The 16995-nt window shown below is 40.7% G+C and overlaps 1 non-coding gene across 1 annotated transcript; it reads right to left on the bottom strand.

Moving 5' to 3' along the window:
- Positions 1-751: 751 nt before the first annotated feature.
- Positions 752-855, bottom strand: LOC112793376 (small nucleolar RNA R71). Its single transcript, XR_003198071.1, has one exon. It is a non-coding gene; the product is annotated as a small nucleolar RNA R71 (small nucleolar RNA).
- Positions 856-16995: the final 16140 nt, after the last annotated feature.

Below are 16995 nucleotides of genomic sequence, written 5' to 3' on the forward strand. Positions count from 1 at the left end.
TTTTGAAATTCTCTATCTCTCCTTCTTTTATTTATTTATTTATTTATTTATTTACTAACACTTCTCTTCACCTCTCTTCATCTCAAATGACTACCTCTACCCTTAACCATTCTTCTTCACTCTTCTTCCCTTACCTCTTCTACTAACAACAAAGGATCCTCTTTACTGTGACATAGAGGATTCCTCTTTCTTTTCTTGTTCTCTTCTTCCCTATATGAGCAGGAACAAGGAAAAAGACACTCTTGTTGAAGCTGATCCAGAACCTGAAAGGACTCTGAAGAGGAAACTAAGAAAAGCTAAACTACAACAATCCAGAGGCAACCTTTCTGAAATTTTCGAACAAGAGAAGGAGATAGCAGCCGAACCCAACAACAATAATGCAAGGAGAATGCTTGGTGACTTCACAAAACCAACGTCCAAATTTGATGGAAGAAGCATCTGCATTCCTGCCATTGGAGCCAACAATTTTGAGCTTAAGCCTCAACTAGTTGCTTTAATGCAACAGAACTGCAAGTTTTATGGACTTCCATCTGAAGATCCTTACCAGTTTTTAACTGAGTTCTTGCAGATTTGTGAGACTGTTAAGACAAATGGAGTAGATCCTGAAGTCTACAGGCTCATGCTTTTCCCTTTTGCTGTAAGAGACAGAGCTAGAACATGGTTGGACTCACAACCTAAAGATAGCCTGGACTCTTGGGATAAGCTGGTCACGGCCTTCTTGGATAAATTCTTTCCTCCTCAAAAGCTGAGCAAGCTTAGAGTGGATGTTCAGACCTTCAAGCAAAAAGATGGTGAATCCCTCTATGAAGCTTGGGAAAGATACAAGCAGATGACCAAAAAGTGTCCTTCTGACATGTTTTCAGAATGGACCATATTAGATATATTCTATTATGGTCTATCTGAATTTTCCAAGATGTCATTGGACCATTCTGCAGGTGGATCTATTCACCTAAAGAAAACGCCTGAAGAGGCTCAAGAACTTATTGACATGGTTGCAAATAACCAATTCATGTACACTTCTGAGAAAAATTCCGTGAATAGTACGACGCCTCAGAGGAAGGGAGTTCTTGAAATTGATACTCTGAATACCATATTGGCTTAGAATAAAATGTTGACTCAGCAAGTCAACATGATCTCTCAAAGTCTGAATGGATGGCAAAATGCATCGAACAGTACTAAAGAGGCAGCTTCTGAAGAAGCTTATGATCCTGAGAACCCTGCAATGGCAGAGGTTAATTACATAGGTGAACCTTATGGAAACACCTATAACTCATCATGGAGAAATCATCTGAATTTCTCATGGAAGGATCAACAAAAGCCTCAACAAGGCTTTAACAATGGTGGAAGAAATAGGCTCAGTAATAACAAGCCTTTTCCATCATCTTCTCAGCAACAGACAGAAAATTCTGAACAGAGCCCCTCTAATTTAGCAAACTTAGTCTCTGATCTGTCAAAAGCCACTTTAAGTTTCATGAGTGAAACAAGGTCCTCCATTAGAAATCTGGAGGCACAAGTGGGCCAGCTGAGTAAGAAAGTCATTGAAACTCCTCCCAGTATTCTCCCAAGCAATACAGAAGAGAATTCAAAAGGAGATTGCAAGGCCATTGAAGTAATCAATATGGCCGAATGCACAAGGGAGGAGAATGACGAAAATCCTAGTGAGAAAGACCTCCTGGGATGTCTCTCAAACAGGAAGGAGTTCCCCATTAAGGACCTAAAGGAATCTGAGGCTCATATAGAGACTATAGAGATTCCACTAAATCTCCTTCTGCCATTCATGAGCTCTGAAAACTATTCCTCCTCAGAAGAGGATGAAGATGTAACTGGAGAGCAAGTTGCTCAATATCTAGGAGCTATCATGAAGCTGAATGCCAAGTTGTTTGGTAATGAGACTTGGGAAGGTGAATCCCCCTTGCTCATTAGTGAACTAGATACATGGATTTAGAAAACTCTACCTCAAAAGAGACAAGATCCTGGTAAATTCTTAATACCCTGTACCATAGGCACCATGACCTTTAACAAGGCTCTGTGTGACCTGGGGTCAGGCATAAATCTTATTCCACTCTTTGTAATGGAGAAACTGGGGATCATTGAGGTACAGCCTGCCTTATTCTCACTTCAATTGGCAGACAAGTCAGTAAGACAAGCTTATGGATTAGTAGAGGACGTGTTAGTAAAGGTTGAAGGCCTTTACATCCCTGCTGATTTCATAATCTTAGACACTTGGAAGGAAGAAGATGAATGCATCATCCTTGGAAGACCCTTCCTAGTCACAGCAGAAGCTGTGATTGATGTTAGCAGAGGAGAATTTGTCCTTCAATTGAATGGGGACTACCTTGTGTTTAAAGCTCAAGGACCTTCCTCTGCAACCATGGGGAGGAAGCATGGAAAGCTTCTCTCAGTACAGAGTCAAAAATAGCCCCCACAGTCAAACTCTAAGTTTGGTGTTGGGAGGCCACAACCAAACTCTAAGTTTGGTGTTGAGAAGCCCCCTCATTCAAACTCTAAGTTTGGTTTGGGAGGCCCTCATCATGCTCTGAATATCTGTGAGGCTCCATGAGAACCCACTGTCAAGCTAATGGCACTAAAGAAGCGCTTGTTGGGAGGCAACCCAATTTTTATATATCTAATTTTAATTTTATTTTATTGTTATTTTGTGTTTTTATTAGGTTCATGATCATGTGGAGTCACGAAAAAAATACTAAAATTAAAAATAGAATCAAAAATAGTAGAGAAAAATCACACCCTGGAGGAAGGACTTACTGGCATTTAAACGCCAGTAAGGTGCATCTGGCTGGCGTTCAACGCCAGAACAGAGCATGTTTCTGGCGCTGAACGCCAGAAACAAGCAACATCTTGGCGTTTGAATGCCAGGAATATGCCTTGAGGAAAGCTGGCGCTGAATGCTAGAAACATGCTACACATGGGCGTTGAACGCCCAGAGTGTGCATCACTTCGGCGTTTAAACGCCAGAATGGTGTGCAAAGGCATTTTACATGCCTAATTGGTGTAGGGATGTAAATCCTTGACACCTCAGGATCTGTGAACCCCATAGGATCATCTCAGGATCTGTGGACCCCACAGGATCCCCACCTAATATATTCTCCCCTCTTCTCAACATTCATTCTCTTTTTCCAATTAACACACTTCCCAACAACTTCAATCTCTCTTCCCAATTACCCCCTTCACCACTCACATCCATCCACTCTTCCCCATAAACCCCACCCACCTTCAAAATTCAAAAATCCTTCCCACCCAAACCCACCCTAAATAACCGAAACTACACCCACTCCCCTCCCTATATATACCCTTCCATTCTACTTCATTTTCACACAACACAAACTCCCTCTTCTACACCTTGACCGAAACACCTTCCCTCACTCTCCTCCATATTTTCTTCTTATTCTTCTTCTCTTCTTTCTTCTCTTGCTCGAGGGCGAGCAACATTTTAAGTTTGGTGTGGTCAAAGCATAATCTTTTTGTTTTTCCATTACCATCAATGGCACCTAAGGCTGGAGAATCCTCTAGAAAAGGAAAAGGGAAGACAAAAGCTTCCACCTCCGAGTCATGGGAGATGGAAAGATTCATCTCCAAAAGCCATCAAGACCACTTCTATGATGTTGTGGGAAAGAAGAAGGTGATCCCTGAGGTCCCTTTCAAACTCAAGAAAAATGAGTACCCGAAGATCCGACATGAAATCTGAAGAAGAGGTTGGGAAGTCCTAACCAACCCCATGCAACAAGTCGGAATCTTAATGGTTCAAGAGTTCTATGCCAATGCATGGATCACTAGGAACCATGATCAAAGTGTGAATCCGAGTCCAAAGAATTATCTCACAATGGTTCGGGGGAAATACATAGATTTTAGTCCAGAAAATGTGAGGTTGGCATTCCACTTGCCCATGATGCAAGGAGATGAACACCCCTACACTAGAAGGGTCAACTTTAATCAAAGGTTGGACCAAGTCCTTATGGACATATGTGTGGAAGGAGCTCAATGGAAAAGAGACTCCAAAGGCAAGCCGGTTCAACTAAGAAGACTGGACCTCAAGCCTGTGGCTAGAGGGTGGTTAGAGTTCATTCAACGCTCCATCATCCCCACAAGCAACCGATCTGAAGTTACTGTGGATCGGGCCATTATGATTCATAGCATCATGATTGGAGAGGAAGTAGAAGTTCATGAAGTCATCTTCCATGAATTCTACAAAATAGCTGAAAAGTCCTCCACCATGGCAAGGCTAGCTTTTCCTCATCTTATTCGCCATCTATGTTACTCAGCTGGAGTTATCATAGAAGGAGACATCCTCATTGAAGAGGATAAGCCCATCACCAAGAAGAGGATGGAGCAAGCAAGAGAGACCCTCCACGGATCTCAAGAGATGCATGAGGAAGCTCATCCTCAAGAAATCCCTGAGATGCCTCAAGGGATGCACTTTCCTCCCAACAACTATTGGGAACAACTCAACACTTCCCTAGAAGATTTGAGCTACAATGTGGAACAATTAAGGGTGAAACATCATGAGCACTCCATCATTCTCCATGAAATAAGAGAAGATCAAAGAGCAATGAGGGAGGAGCAACAAAGGCAAGGAAGGGACATAGAATAGGTTAAGGACATTGTTGGTCCTTCAAGAAGAAGATGCCACTAAGGTGGATTCATTCCTTGTTCTTACTTTTCTGCTGTTCGGGTTTTATATTATATGTTTATCTATGTTTTGTGTCTCTACTTCATGATCATTAGTGTTTAGTAACTATGTCTTAAAGTTATGAATAATTCCATTAATCTTTTACCTCTCTTAAATGAAAAATGTTTTTAATTCAAAAGAACAAAGAAGTACATGAATTCCGAATTTATCCTTGAATTTAGTTTAATTATATTGATGTGGTGACAATACTTTTTGTTTTCTGAATGAATGCTTAAACAGTGCATATTTTTTATCTTGTTGTTTATGAATGTTAAATCTGTTGGCTCTTGAAAGAATGATGAACAAAGAGAAATGTTATTGATAATCTGAAAAATCATGAAATTGATTCTTGAAGCAAGAAAAAGCAGTGAAAAACAAAAGCTTGCGAAAAAAAATAGAAAGAAAAAGAAAAAGCAAGCAGAAAAAGCCAATAGCCCTTAAAACCAAAAGGCAAGGGTAAAAAGGATCCAAGGCTTTGAGCATCAATGGATAGGAGGGCCCAAGGAAATAAAATCCAGGCCTAAGCGGCTAAACCAAGCTGTCCCTAACCATGTGCTTGTGTCATGAAGGCCCAAGTGAAAAGCTTGAGACCGAGTGGTTAAAGTCGTGATCCAAAGAAAAAGAGTGTCCTTAAGAGCCCTGGACACCTCTAACTGGGGACTCTAGCAAAGCTGAGTCACAATCTGAAAAGGTTCACCCAGTCATGTGTCTGTGGCATTTATGTATCCGGTGGTAATACTGGAAAACAAAGTGCTTAGGGCCACGGCCAAGACTCATAAGTAGCTGTGTTCAAGAATCAACATACATAACTAGGAGAATCAATAACACCATCCGAAATTCTAAGTTCCTAGAGAAGCCAATCATTTTGAACTTCAAAGGAAAAAGTGAGATGCCAAAACTGTTCAGAAGCAAAAAGCTACAAGTCCCGCTCATCTAATTAGAATTAATATTCATTGATATTTTGGAATTTATAGTATATTCTCTTCTTTTTATCCTATTTGATTTTCAGTTGCTTGGGGACAAGCAACAATTGAAGTTTGGTGTTGTGATGATCAGATAATTTATACGCTTTTTGGCATTGTTTTTAGGTAGTTTTTAGTAAGTTCAAGCTACTTTTAGGGATGTTTTCATTAGTTTTTATGTTAAATTCACATTTCTGGACTTTACTATGAGTTTGTGTGTTTTTTTGTGATTTCAGGTAATTTCTGGCTGAAATTGAGGGACTTGAGCAAAACTCTGATAGGAGGCTGACAAAGGACTACTGATGTTGTTGGAATCTGACCACCCAGAAAGCCCAGAAAGCTGTATGTTGGGTTGAAATGGGTTTCACCGTTGTCAATGGCTACCTCCCGTCCTCTCAGTGAAAATGGTCCAAATGTGCTATCACAGCATGGCTAATCATCTGTCGGTTCTCGATCATGTCAGAATAGGATCCATTGATCCTTTTGCGTCTGTCACTATGCCCAACACTCGCGAGTTTGAAGCTCGTCACAGTCATCCCATCCAGATCCTACTCGAAATACCACAGACAAGGTTTAGACTTTCCAGATCTCAAGAATGCTGCCAATGGATTCTAGCTTATACCACGAAGACTCTGATCTCACGGAATGGGAGGCTTGGTTGTCAGGCGAGGCAACCATGCGTCGTGGGTCAGGAATCCAAGAGATACACACTCTAGCTTTCGTAGGTAGAACGAAAGTGTTTGTCAGGCACGCGTTCAGAAGTGAGAATGGTAATGAGTGTCACGGATCATCACATTCATCAGGTTGAAGTGCGAATGAATATCTTAGAATAAGAATAAGCATGAATAGAAAAGAAGAACAATAGTACTTTGCATTAATACTCGAGGAACAGCAGAGCTCCACACCTTAATTTATGGTGTGTAGAAACTCCACCGTTGAATATACATAAGTGAAAATAAGGTAGGCATGGCTATGAGGCCATTCCCCCAATGTCTAAGGACTAATAATAATCAAAGATGTTCCAAAAGCTCGTCCAAAAGATCTCTCAAATACAATAGTAAAAAGTCCTATTTATACTAGACTAGTTATTAGGGTTTACAGAAATAAGTCTTAGTGCAGAAATCGACTTCTGGGGCCCACTTTGGTGTGTGCTTGGGCTGAGCTTGAGCTTTATACGTGCAGAGGCTTCTCTTGGGGTTAAACGCCAAGTTGTAACATGTTTTTGGCATTTAATTCTGGTTTGTGACGTGTTTCTGGTCTTTTACTCCAGAATGCAGCATGGAACTGGCGTTGAACGCCAGTTTGCGTCATCTAAACTCGAATAAAGTAAGGACTATTATATATTGTGCGCCATTTGGAGTTCTGTAGCTCCAGAAATCCATTTCGAGTGCAGGGAGGTTAGAATCCAACAGCATCTGTAGTCCTTTTTCAGCCTCCTATCAGATTTTTGCTCAGGTCCCTCAATTTCAGCCAGAAAATACCTGAAATCACAGAAAAACACACAAACTCATAATGAAGTCCAGAAATGTGAATTTTGCATAAAAACTAATAAAAACATCCTTAAAAGTAGCTAGATCCTACTAAAAACTACCTAAAAACAATGCCAAAAAGCCTATAAATTATTCGCTCATCACAACACCAAACTTAAATTGTTGCTTGTCCCCAAGCAACTGAAAATCAAATAGGATAAAAAGAAGAGAATATACTATAAATCTCAAAATATCAATGAATATTAGTTCTAATTAGATTGCCATCTCACTTTATCCTTAGAAGTTTAGAATGATTGGCATCCATAGGAACTCAGAGTTCAAATAGTGTTATTGATTCTCCTAGTTAAGTATACTGATTCTTGAACACAGCTACTTTTATGAGTCTTGGCCGTGGCCCTAAGCACTTTGTTTTCCAATATTACCACCGGATACATAAATGCCACAGACACATGACTGGGTGAACCTTTTCAGATTGTGACTCAGCTTTGCTAAAGTCCCCAGTTAGAGGTGTCCAGAGCTCTTAAGCACACTCTTTTTGGTTTGGATCACGATTTTAACCACTCAGTCTCAAGCTTTTCACTTGGACCTTCGTGACACAAGCACATGGATAGGGATAGCTTGATTTAGCCGCTTAGGCCTGGATTTTATTTCCTTGGGCCCTCCTATCCATTGATGCTCAAAGCCTTGGATCCTTTTTACCCTTGCCTTTTGGTTTTAAGGGCTATTGGCTTTTTCTGCTTGCTTTTTCTTTCTTTAAATTTTTTTTGCCACTTCTTTTTTTTCGCAAGCTTTGTTCTTCACTGCTTTTTCTTGCTTCAAGAATTAATTTTATAATTTTTTAGATCATCAATAACATTTCTCTTTTTCATCATTCTTTCAAGAGCCAACAATTTTAACATTCATAAACAACAAGATAAAAAATATGCATTGTTCAAGCATTCATTCAGAAAACAAAAAGTATTGTCACCACATCAATATAATTAAACTAATTTCAAGGGTGAATTCGAAACTCATGTACTTCTTGTTCTTTTGTATTAGAAACATTTTTCATTTAAGAAAGGTGAAGGATTCATGGAATTATTCATAGCCTTAAGACATAGTTACTAAATACTAATGATCATGTAGTAAAGACTCAAAATATAGACAAACATAAAGCATAAAAACAAAAAACAGAGAGATAAGAACAAGGAAGTTAAGGAATAAGTCAACCTTAGTGAGGGTGGCGCCTTCTTCTTGAAGGACCAATGGTGTCTTTGAGCTCCTCTATGTCTCTTCCTTGCCTTTGTTGCTCCTCCCTCATAACTCTTTAATCTTCTCTAATCTCATTGAGAATGATGGAGTGCTCTTGATGTTCCACCCTTAATTGGTTCATGTTATGACTCAATCCTTCTAGAGAAGTATTGAGTTGTTCCCAATAGTTGTTTGGAGGAAAATGCATCCCTTGAGGCATCTCAGGGATTTCTTGATGATGAGCTTCCTCATGCGTCTCTTGAGATCCATGAATGGGCTCTCTTGTTTGCTCCATCCTCTTCTTAGTGATGGGCTTGTTCTCTTCAATAAGGATGTCTCCTTCTATAACAACTCCAGCTAAGTTGCATAGATGGCAAATAAGATGAGGAAAAGCTAGCCTTGTCAAGGTGGAGGGCTTTTTGGCTACTTTGTAGAGTTCTAGAGAGATGACTTCATAAAGTTCTACTTCCTCTCCAATCATGATGCTATGGATCATGATGGCCCGATCCACAGTTACTTCGGATCGGTTGCTAGTGGGGATAATGGAGCGTTGGATGAACTCCAACCATCCTCTAGCCACAGACTTAAGATCCAGTCTTTTCAATTGAGCCGGCTTGCCTTTTGAGTATTTTTTCCATTGAGCTTCTTCCACACATATATCCATGAGGACTTGGTCCAACCTTTGATCAAAGTTGACCCTTCTAGTGTAGGGGCGTGCATCTTCTTGCATCATAGGCAAGTTGAACGCCAACTTTACGTTCCCCCGAACCATTGTAAGCCAATTCTTTGGGTTTGGGTTCATGCTTTGATCATGGTTCCTAGTGCTTCATGCATTTGCATAGAACTCTTGAATCGTTAAGATTCCGACTTGTTGAATGGGATTGGAGATAACTTCCCATCCTCTTCTTCTAATCTCTTGTCGGATCTCCGGATATTCGCCCTTTTTGAGCTTAAAAGGGACCTCAGGGATCATCTTTTTCTTGGCCACAACTTCATAGAAGTGGTCTTGATGGGCTTTTGAGATGAATCTCTCCATCTCCCATGACTCAGAGGTAGAAGCAATTGCCTTCTCTTTCCTCTTTCTTGAGGTTTCTCTGGCCTTAGGTGCCATCAATGGTTTTGAAAAAAAAAAGCTATGCTTTTACCACACCAAACTTAGAATGTTGCTCGCCCTCGAGCAAAAGAAGAAATAATAGAAGAAGAAGAAGAAGATATGGAGGAGAGGGAGAGAGGTGTAGGTTTCGGCCAAGGGGGAGAAGAGAGGGTAGCCTTGTGTGAAAATGAAGAAGGATGGATGGGTTTATATAGTGGAGGGAGAGGGGTTTGGGTGGGAAAGAGATTTTGAATTTGAAGGTAGGTGGGGTTTATGGGGAAAAGAGATTGAGGTGATTGGTGAAGGGTATAGTGTTATTGGATTGTGTGAAAAAGAGAGAAGTATGGTAGGTGGGGATCCTGTGTGGTCCACAGATCCTAAGGTGATCCTGTGGGGTCCACAGATCTTGAGGTGTCAAGGATTTCTCATCTCTGCACCTTTTAGGCGTGTAAAACGCCATCTGTATGCAATCCTGGCGTTTAATGCCAGACTGCAGCTTGTTTCTGGCGTTAAACGCCCAGATGTAGCCTGTTTCTGGCGTTTAACACCAGCCTGATGCTTGTTTCTGGCGTTAAATGCCAGCTTGGTGCTTGAAGGTCTGAACATCCACTCTAAGCTTGCTCAGCTTTTGAGGAGGAAAGAACTTGGCCAAGAAGGCTGTGACCAGCTTATCCCAAGAGTCCAGGCTATCTTTAGGTTGTGAGTCCAACCATGTTCTAGCTCTGTCTCTTACAGCAAAAGGGAAAAGCATGAGCCTGTAGACTTCAGGATCTACTCCATTAGTCTTAACAGTGTCACAGATCTGCAAGAATTCAGTTAAAAATTGATAGGGATCTTTTGATGGAAGTCCATGAAACTTGCAGTTCTGTTGCATTAGAGCAACTAGTTGAGGCTTCAACTCAAAATTGTTTGCTCCAATGGCGTTGAACGCAGAATGCAGCATGGAACTGGCGTTGAACGCCAGTTTGCGTCATCTAAACTCGAATAAAGTATGGACTATTATATATTGCGCGCCATTTAGAGTTCTGTAGCTCCAGAAAATCCATTTCGAGTGCAGAGAGGTCAAAATCCAATAACATCTGTAGTCCTTTTTCAGCCTCCTATCAGATTTTTGTTCTGGTCCCTCAATTTCAGCCAGAAAATACCTGAAATTACAGAAAAATACAAAACTCATAGTAAAGTCCAGAAATGTGAATTTTTCATAAAAACTAATAAAAACATCCCTAAAAGTAGCTAGATCCTACTAAAAACTACCTAAAACAATGTCAAAAAGCGTATAAATTATCTGCTCATCATTAGTCATTCTTCAATCTGTTTTCTTTCCTTTGTTTTTTTTTTCACTGAAAATGCAAGTTGAAGAACACACTTATTGATGATGAGTAATTGGGCCGGGAACTAGCTAAAAAGCTAAGTTTAGTGTGGCCATTAACCCACTTAATCTAGGCTTACAACCCTTTTGAATGAATTAATTTTGAGAGTAAAGCCAGAGATTAAGTTTGGTGTGGCCACCACCATATGATGTCCACATAGCAAGCCCAACATGCTCTTAATCTAAATGCATTAAGTAAATTGGTTATGCATGCAAGGTAACTTTAATGTGTTCAGAATGAGTTAAAGAATGTGAAAGAAATGAATTTAATTCACCCTTATGAAAATATTAAATACCCAATGATAAACCCAATTTATTAGATGCAAGGAAATTAATTTTGGTGTCCCAAGGGACACTCATCAATTGCATTTTAATTATATATTATGAAAGGGAATATAAAAGGGTTCTTTTCACTTATGGTGTTTTAGTTTTCATTTTCAGGAGAGAGGATGGGGCCCACATGATTGATAGCTCATCAAGGAAGGAGTCAAAGTGTACTTGCACTTTGGAACTCAACACATGCAGAGAATCAAAAGAAAATAAGGGTTGGTGTCTCTTCCCACGCTAGGCGCTACTTCCCAAGTGGAAGAAGATAAATTGCTTTTAAATCCCACTACTACCCTCCCTTCGAGCCTACACCTCTCACCCCTATAAAAGCTAAACACTTCCCACCACTCTTCACACTTCAACACACCTAAAAGTTCACACACAAAAGAACCCTCTTCTCTCTTTTCTTTTGCTTTTTCTTCTACTTGATTAGGGACAATCAAGCCCTAAGTTTGGTATTGTGGAGCAAACCCTTGCTTTGCTCTCTTTGCATTCTATACCCCTTCTTCCAAACTCTTCAACTCTTCACACTTTTTTTCTCACCCAATGGTACCACCAAGAGCCTCATCATCAAAGAAGAGAAAGACCAAGGAAACAACCTTAGGATCCCCTGCAAGCTACAATGAATACAAGTTCCTCTCATCATTCAACCAAAACCAATTTTACGATTGTGTGAGTGAGAGGAAAATCATTCCCGAAGTTGGTTTCCAACTTAAAAGAAATTAACACCCAGAGATCAACCGGGAGATTGAAAGCAGAGGATGGGCACTCTTGTGCAACCCACCAAGAAATATGGTAGAAAGCTTGGTGAGGGAGTTCTACGCCAACGCAGTGCCCTAACTTGGACAATCTTATGGCTACCTAAGCTATGTTAGGGAGAAAGCGATTAATTATAGCCCTTCTAACATAAACAAGATATTGATGGTGAAGCAAACAAGCTCTACCCGGAGCTATAAAGAGAGGATAAAGCAACAAGACCCAGGCTTTGATGAAATCCTCAATGAGATTTATGTGCTCAATGTACAATGGATCAACAGCAAGGATGGGAGACCCAACCAGCTGAGGAGAAGAGATTTGAGTCCCCAAGCTAGAAGGTGGCTAGACTTTGTAAGGAGGTCTTTGATTCCCACATCCAACACTTCAGAGGTAACTAAGGAGAGGGCTATGCTCATATACAGCATAATGAAGGGAGAAAATGTGGATGTTGAGGAAATGACTGCCAACAACATCAACAAAATACTGAAAAACACCAAAGATGACTCAAGGTTAGCATTTCCCAGTATCATCCAAAGGCTATGTGATGAAGCGGGGGTTGAGAAGATTATTGATGAAGTCATGGTGGAGCAAGAAAAGCCTATAACTGCCAAAAAAATGGCCAAGGTGGTAGCTGTTAACCCACTTCAAAGGGCCAGGGAGCATAGTACTCAAGCTCATGTGCCACAAGGGCAACCACAACAAGAGGAAGATGCTGAGGAATAACCACAGTACCTAGTACTTCAACCACCACCATACTAACAATACCAACAATTCCCTGAAAGATTCAATTGAGAGCAATTACAAGGAGACATACACAAAATGAAGGGAGATATTCACCACCTGAGAGAGAATGTCAACCAACTCAAATAGCAACAACAATAATGGGACCACATGAATGAGAACATGTAACAACTCTAAGGAAGTATGGAGCAATTGAAGGAGCAGCAAGAACAGTTTGACTGGGGTGAAATGCAAGGTGCACTCAACAAAATAATGGAGCAAAACAAATGGCATCAGAAAAACCTTGCTGAATTTAGGAATCTTTATGATGCTAGAACCATTTCAAGGAGGCAATATGACATCAACACACAAGCGAAGCTAAATCACTTGTGCAATGCTGTGGCTACCATCAGCCCGGATACCCAACATTCATGCAAGAAATAGAGGAATTAAGTGTAAGACAAGAGGAAATTCTGGCTAAGCATAAGGATGACGAAAGGAACTACATGAGGAGGCTGGGATTTTGGAAGCCTAAGGACACAAAGGCACAAGAAGGATCCTCCAAGAAGAATGGTGATGACTCCTCCCCTTCCAAGAAGAAAGATAAGGGAAAAGGGCCAATGAACTGAAGTTGCTCAAAAGGTTGTTAAGTCTCATGGTTGACAGTCTCATAATTCTACAACTCTGTTTAGTTTTCTTCAAGTTTTATTTCTGTTCAATAATAAGTTGAAATGTTAGGATAGTTTAATTTTAATGCTTAGTTTACTTTTGTCCTGAAATCTTTTATGAGTCCTCTATGTTTTTAAGAAAGAAAGTGAAATGATGTTTGAAGTCATCTAATCATCAATGAAAGAATGTTTGTTTCCATAAGAGTCTATTGTGAGCTGTGCAAAAACAAAACTAAAAGAGAATAAGACCAAGTAAGGGTGTTCAAAACCAAGAGATAAAGGAACTAAGTGCAGGACCATGAATGGATTAAAAAGAAAATGAGTCATGATGAGTAATTAGACTTAGAGGAAGTGACAAGTAAAAGTTAAAGGTGTCCCTTGAATATCTATATAACCAAGAAGTAGTAAGCAATTGAAAAACCCAAGGCTCTGAGCATCAACTACTAGGATGAAAAGAAACATAAATAGCTCAAAAGGGTTAGATAACCCTAGTAGATGCTTGTGGTAAAGATGTGTCAAGAAGAGAGACCTGGGCAAGTAAATTCTTAGGGATGTTTCAACAACTAGCACCCTAAAACCAACTGGTTTGGGAGTGCTAATTGAAAGCCTAAGCTAAAAGGTTGTCTTGAGACAAAACACTTAGAGTCGTGGTCAATTGAAAAGAAAAGAAAAAGAAGCAACTCTTGCTACTTCAAGGTGACAATCAATAAAAAGGGCACCTAAGACAAACACTTGAAAAATCCTCAAGAGTCTAGGAGTTCATTGTGGCATTAAAACAACAAATACTCATGCATGTGTTAATGCTTAGCCTTATTCTTGGTAATGAAGTGCATTTATTTATGGTTGAAGTCTCAATTCATTTAAGAACAACTTACATTGATTTGCTTGGGACAAGCAAAGATTAAGTTTGGTGCTGTGATGACTTGCATCATTTACCCTTTTTACCTATGCAAAAGGACCATAAAAAGAGCACATATTCAATGTTTCAATGCAATTTCATGAGCTAAATGTTAAGTATTATGGTACATTGCTTTGAAATGGGTTTGTGCTGAATTTCATGTGAAAAGTGCAACAAAAAGGGAAGAAAACAACAAAACAGAGCTGGGCGTGTGAAACTGGTGAGCCACTTAGAGCAACCGCCATGAAAGTACATGGGCGTGACACGCCAAGAGTTGGGCGTGGCACGCTAGTACAAGTTTCCAGAGAGCAACGCTAGAAGCCACAAGAGGGGCGTGGCACGCCAGCACCACCAACTACTATGGGCGTGCCACTTGGAACATGGGGCATGGCACACCAGTTCATCAATCCAAATGTCCAAGAACTTAGGCATGCCACTTGCAATCGAAGGCGTGGCACGCCAAGCTCCCATCATCACTTTGGCGTGCCACTTCAGGAGCCAGGCGTGGCACGCCAAGCTTAAAGTTGACCATCATCCCTTGAGCATGGCACGCTAGTACAAATTTCCAGAGGCAAGGTTCAGGGTCCAAACACATGGGCGTGCCACTTGAAGACCAAGGTGTGGCACGCCAAGCTTCAAATGAGGCAAAGTAAAGCTGGGCATGCCATTTGAGATCGAAGGCGTGGCACACCAAGCTCTCATCCTCACTTAGGCATGCCACTTGAAGGCCAAGGCATGGCACGCCAACCCACATTGACCATCTGGGTGTGCCACTTGGACGTTGGGCGTGGCACGCCAGCTATTGAAATGATGAGGAACTATGGGCGTGGCACGCTGGAACATGGACGTGGCACGCTAGTACAATTTTCCAGAGAGGGAGATGAAGGCCAACCATATGGGCGTGCCACTTGGTGTCAAAGGCGTGGCACGCCAGCTATCATTTCTCACTTGAGCGTGCCACTTGAGTCTTAGGCGTGGCACGCCAGCATCAACCATCAACAAGAAGAAGACATGGGTGTGCCACTTGAGTTCTGGGCGTGGCACACCAATGAAGGAACCAACACATGCAAGGGGAGTGGCATGCCAGACCCTGGGCATGCCACGCAAGTACAACTTTCCAAAATGAAGAAGATGAAGACAAGGCCTAGGCATGCCAATTGGGCTCGAAGGCGTGGCACGCCAGGCTATCCAAGGCTCAAGAAGACCCTGGGCGTGCCACTTGGGATTGAAGGCGTGGCACGCCAGAGACATCAACACAAGGCCTGGGCGTGCCACTTGGGCTCGAAGGCGTGGCACGCCAGGCTAACCAAGGCTCAAGAAGACCCTGGGCGTGCCACTTGGGATCAAAGGCGTGGCACACCAGGGACATCAACACAAAGGGGCGTGCCACTTGTGAGCTGGGCGTGGCACGCCACTGACGCGCCAGTCACACGCCAGCCACTGAATGTCGCTTTTATTGAGTTTTCTTTTTTCCTCCAATTGTAATTTTCTTTTCTTTTTGTATTTTCTTAATTCTAATAGTAGGAGTAGTATAAATAACCCCTGGAAGTATTGAAAAAGTGGTTGTTGGTTGTTAGAGTTATTATTAGAGTAGCTTTTGTTGAAAGCATAGTTAGATTTACTTTTCACCTTCTTATATATCTTGTACTTTTCTTTGAGTTATGAGTAGCTAACTTCCCTCTCATTAAGAGAGGGAGCTCTGTTGTACTTGATGGATTAATGATAGTGAATTTATTCTTCTCTTCATCTTCTATTTGATTTGCTAGAAGGAATTTCGTTTTAATGCTAGTGTTCAATCATCTTGGGAAAGAGGTTTAATGCAAAATGGGTTTCATGGGAACCTTGGAAAAGGAAACATGAAACCATTCTTGAAATCCCTTCTCACACTTGAATAGAATCTGGGTTTTGGTGATTGGATATGGTGACATATAATCCACCCTCTACCTGGACCTATGATGATGTGTGGTATAATTAGTGACCAAGCATATCTCTCTTCATGAGCAATTAGACCAAGGAATTGGCTGATTATCAAGATTTGAGAAATTGAGTCACCAAGGGATTGGGGCTCAATCAATCATGATTGCCAAGAGGTCAATGAGTTGCATGATTGAAGATGAGATAAGCTAGATTTAATCCAAAAAGAACAATATCTCCCAATCTCAATGAATCCACCTATTCTTATCTTCCACATTCTTTATAGCTTTGTTTACAATTCTGTTAATCCCCATTTCCAATTACAATTCAGTCATTTATGTTTCTGCACTTTACACTTATGCCATTTTCTTTTGTGCACTTTAATTCGTCTCTTTACCTTTGAGCCATTTACTTTCCGGATCATTTACAATTCTACAATCACACTCTGTATTGCTTAGCTTGACTAATTCACCAATTTATTAACATTGCTCAATTCTAACAATCTTTGTGGATATGGTCCCACTCCTCTGTGATTTATTACTTGACGATAATTTTGGTGTGCTTGCCACAAGAACGGATTCATTATCAAAAAATTTTGTGGGGTGTGAATTCCAGTCATCAATTTCCTTTTCCAAGGTTCCTATGAAACCCAAATTGTATTCAACCTCTTTTCCAAGATGATTGAATGCTAGACTTGAGAAACGAAATTCCTTCTAGCAAATCAAAGAGAGATGAAAAGAAGAAGAAATTCACTATCATTAATCCATCAAGTATAACAGAGCTCCCTCTCCCAATAAGAGGGAGTTTAGATACTCATAGCTTAGAGAAAAGTACAAAAGATGGAAGAAGATGAAGTGAAGTGAAAAGTAAAAGTAAAACAAATT

Source organism: Arachis hypogaea, chromosome 3 (genome assembly GCF_003086295.3).
Source record: "Arachis hypogaea cultivar Tifrunner chromosome 3, arahy.Tifrunner.gnm2.J5K5, whole genome shotgun sequence".
NCBI lineage: Eukaryota > Viridiplantae > Streptophyta > Magnoliopsida > Fabales > Fabaceae > Arachis > Arachis hypogaea.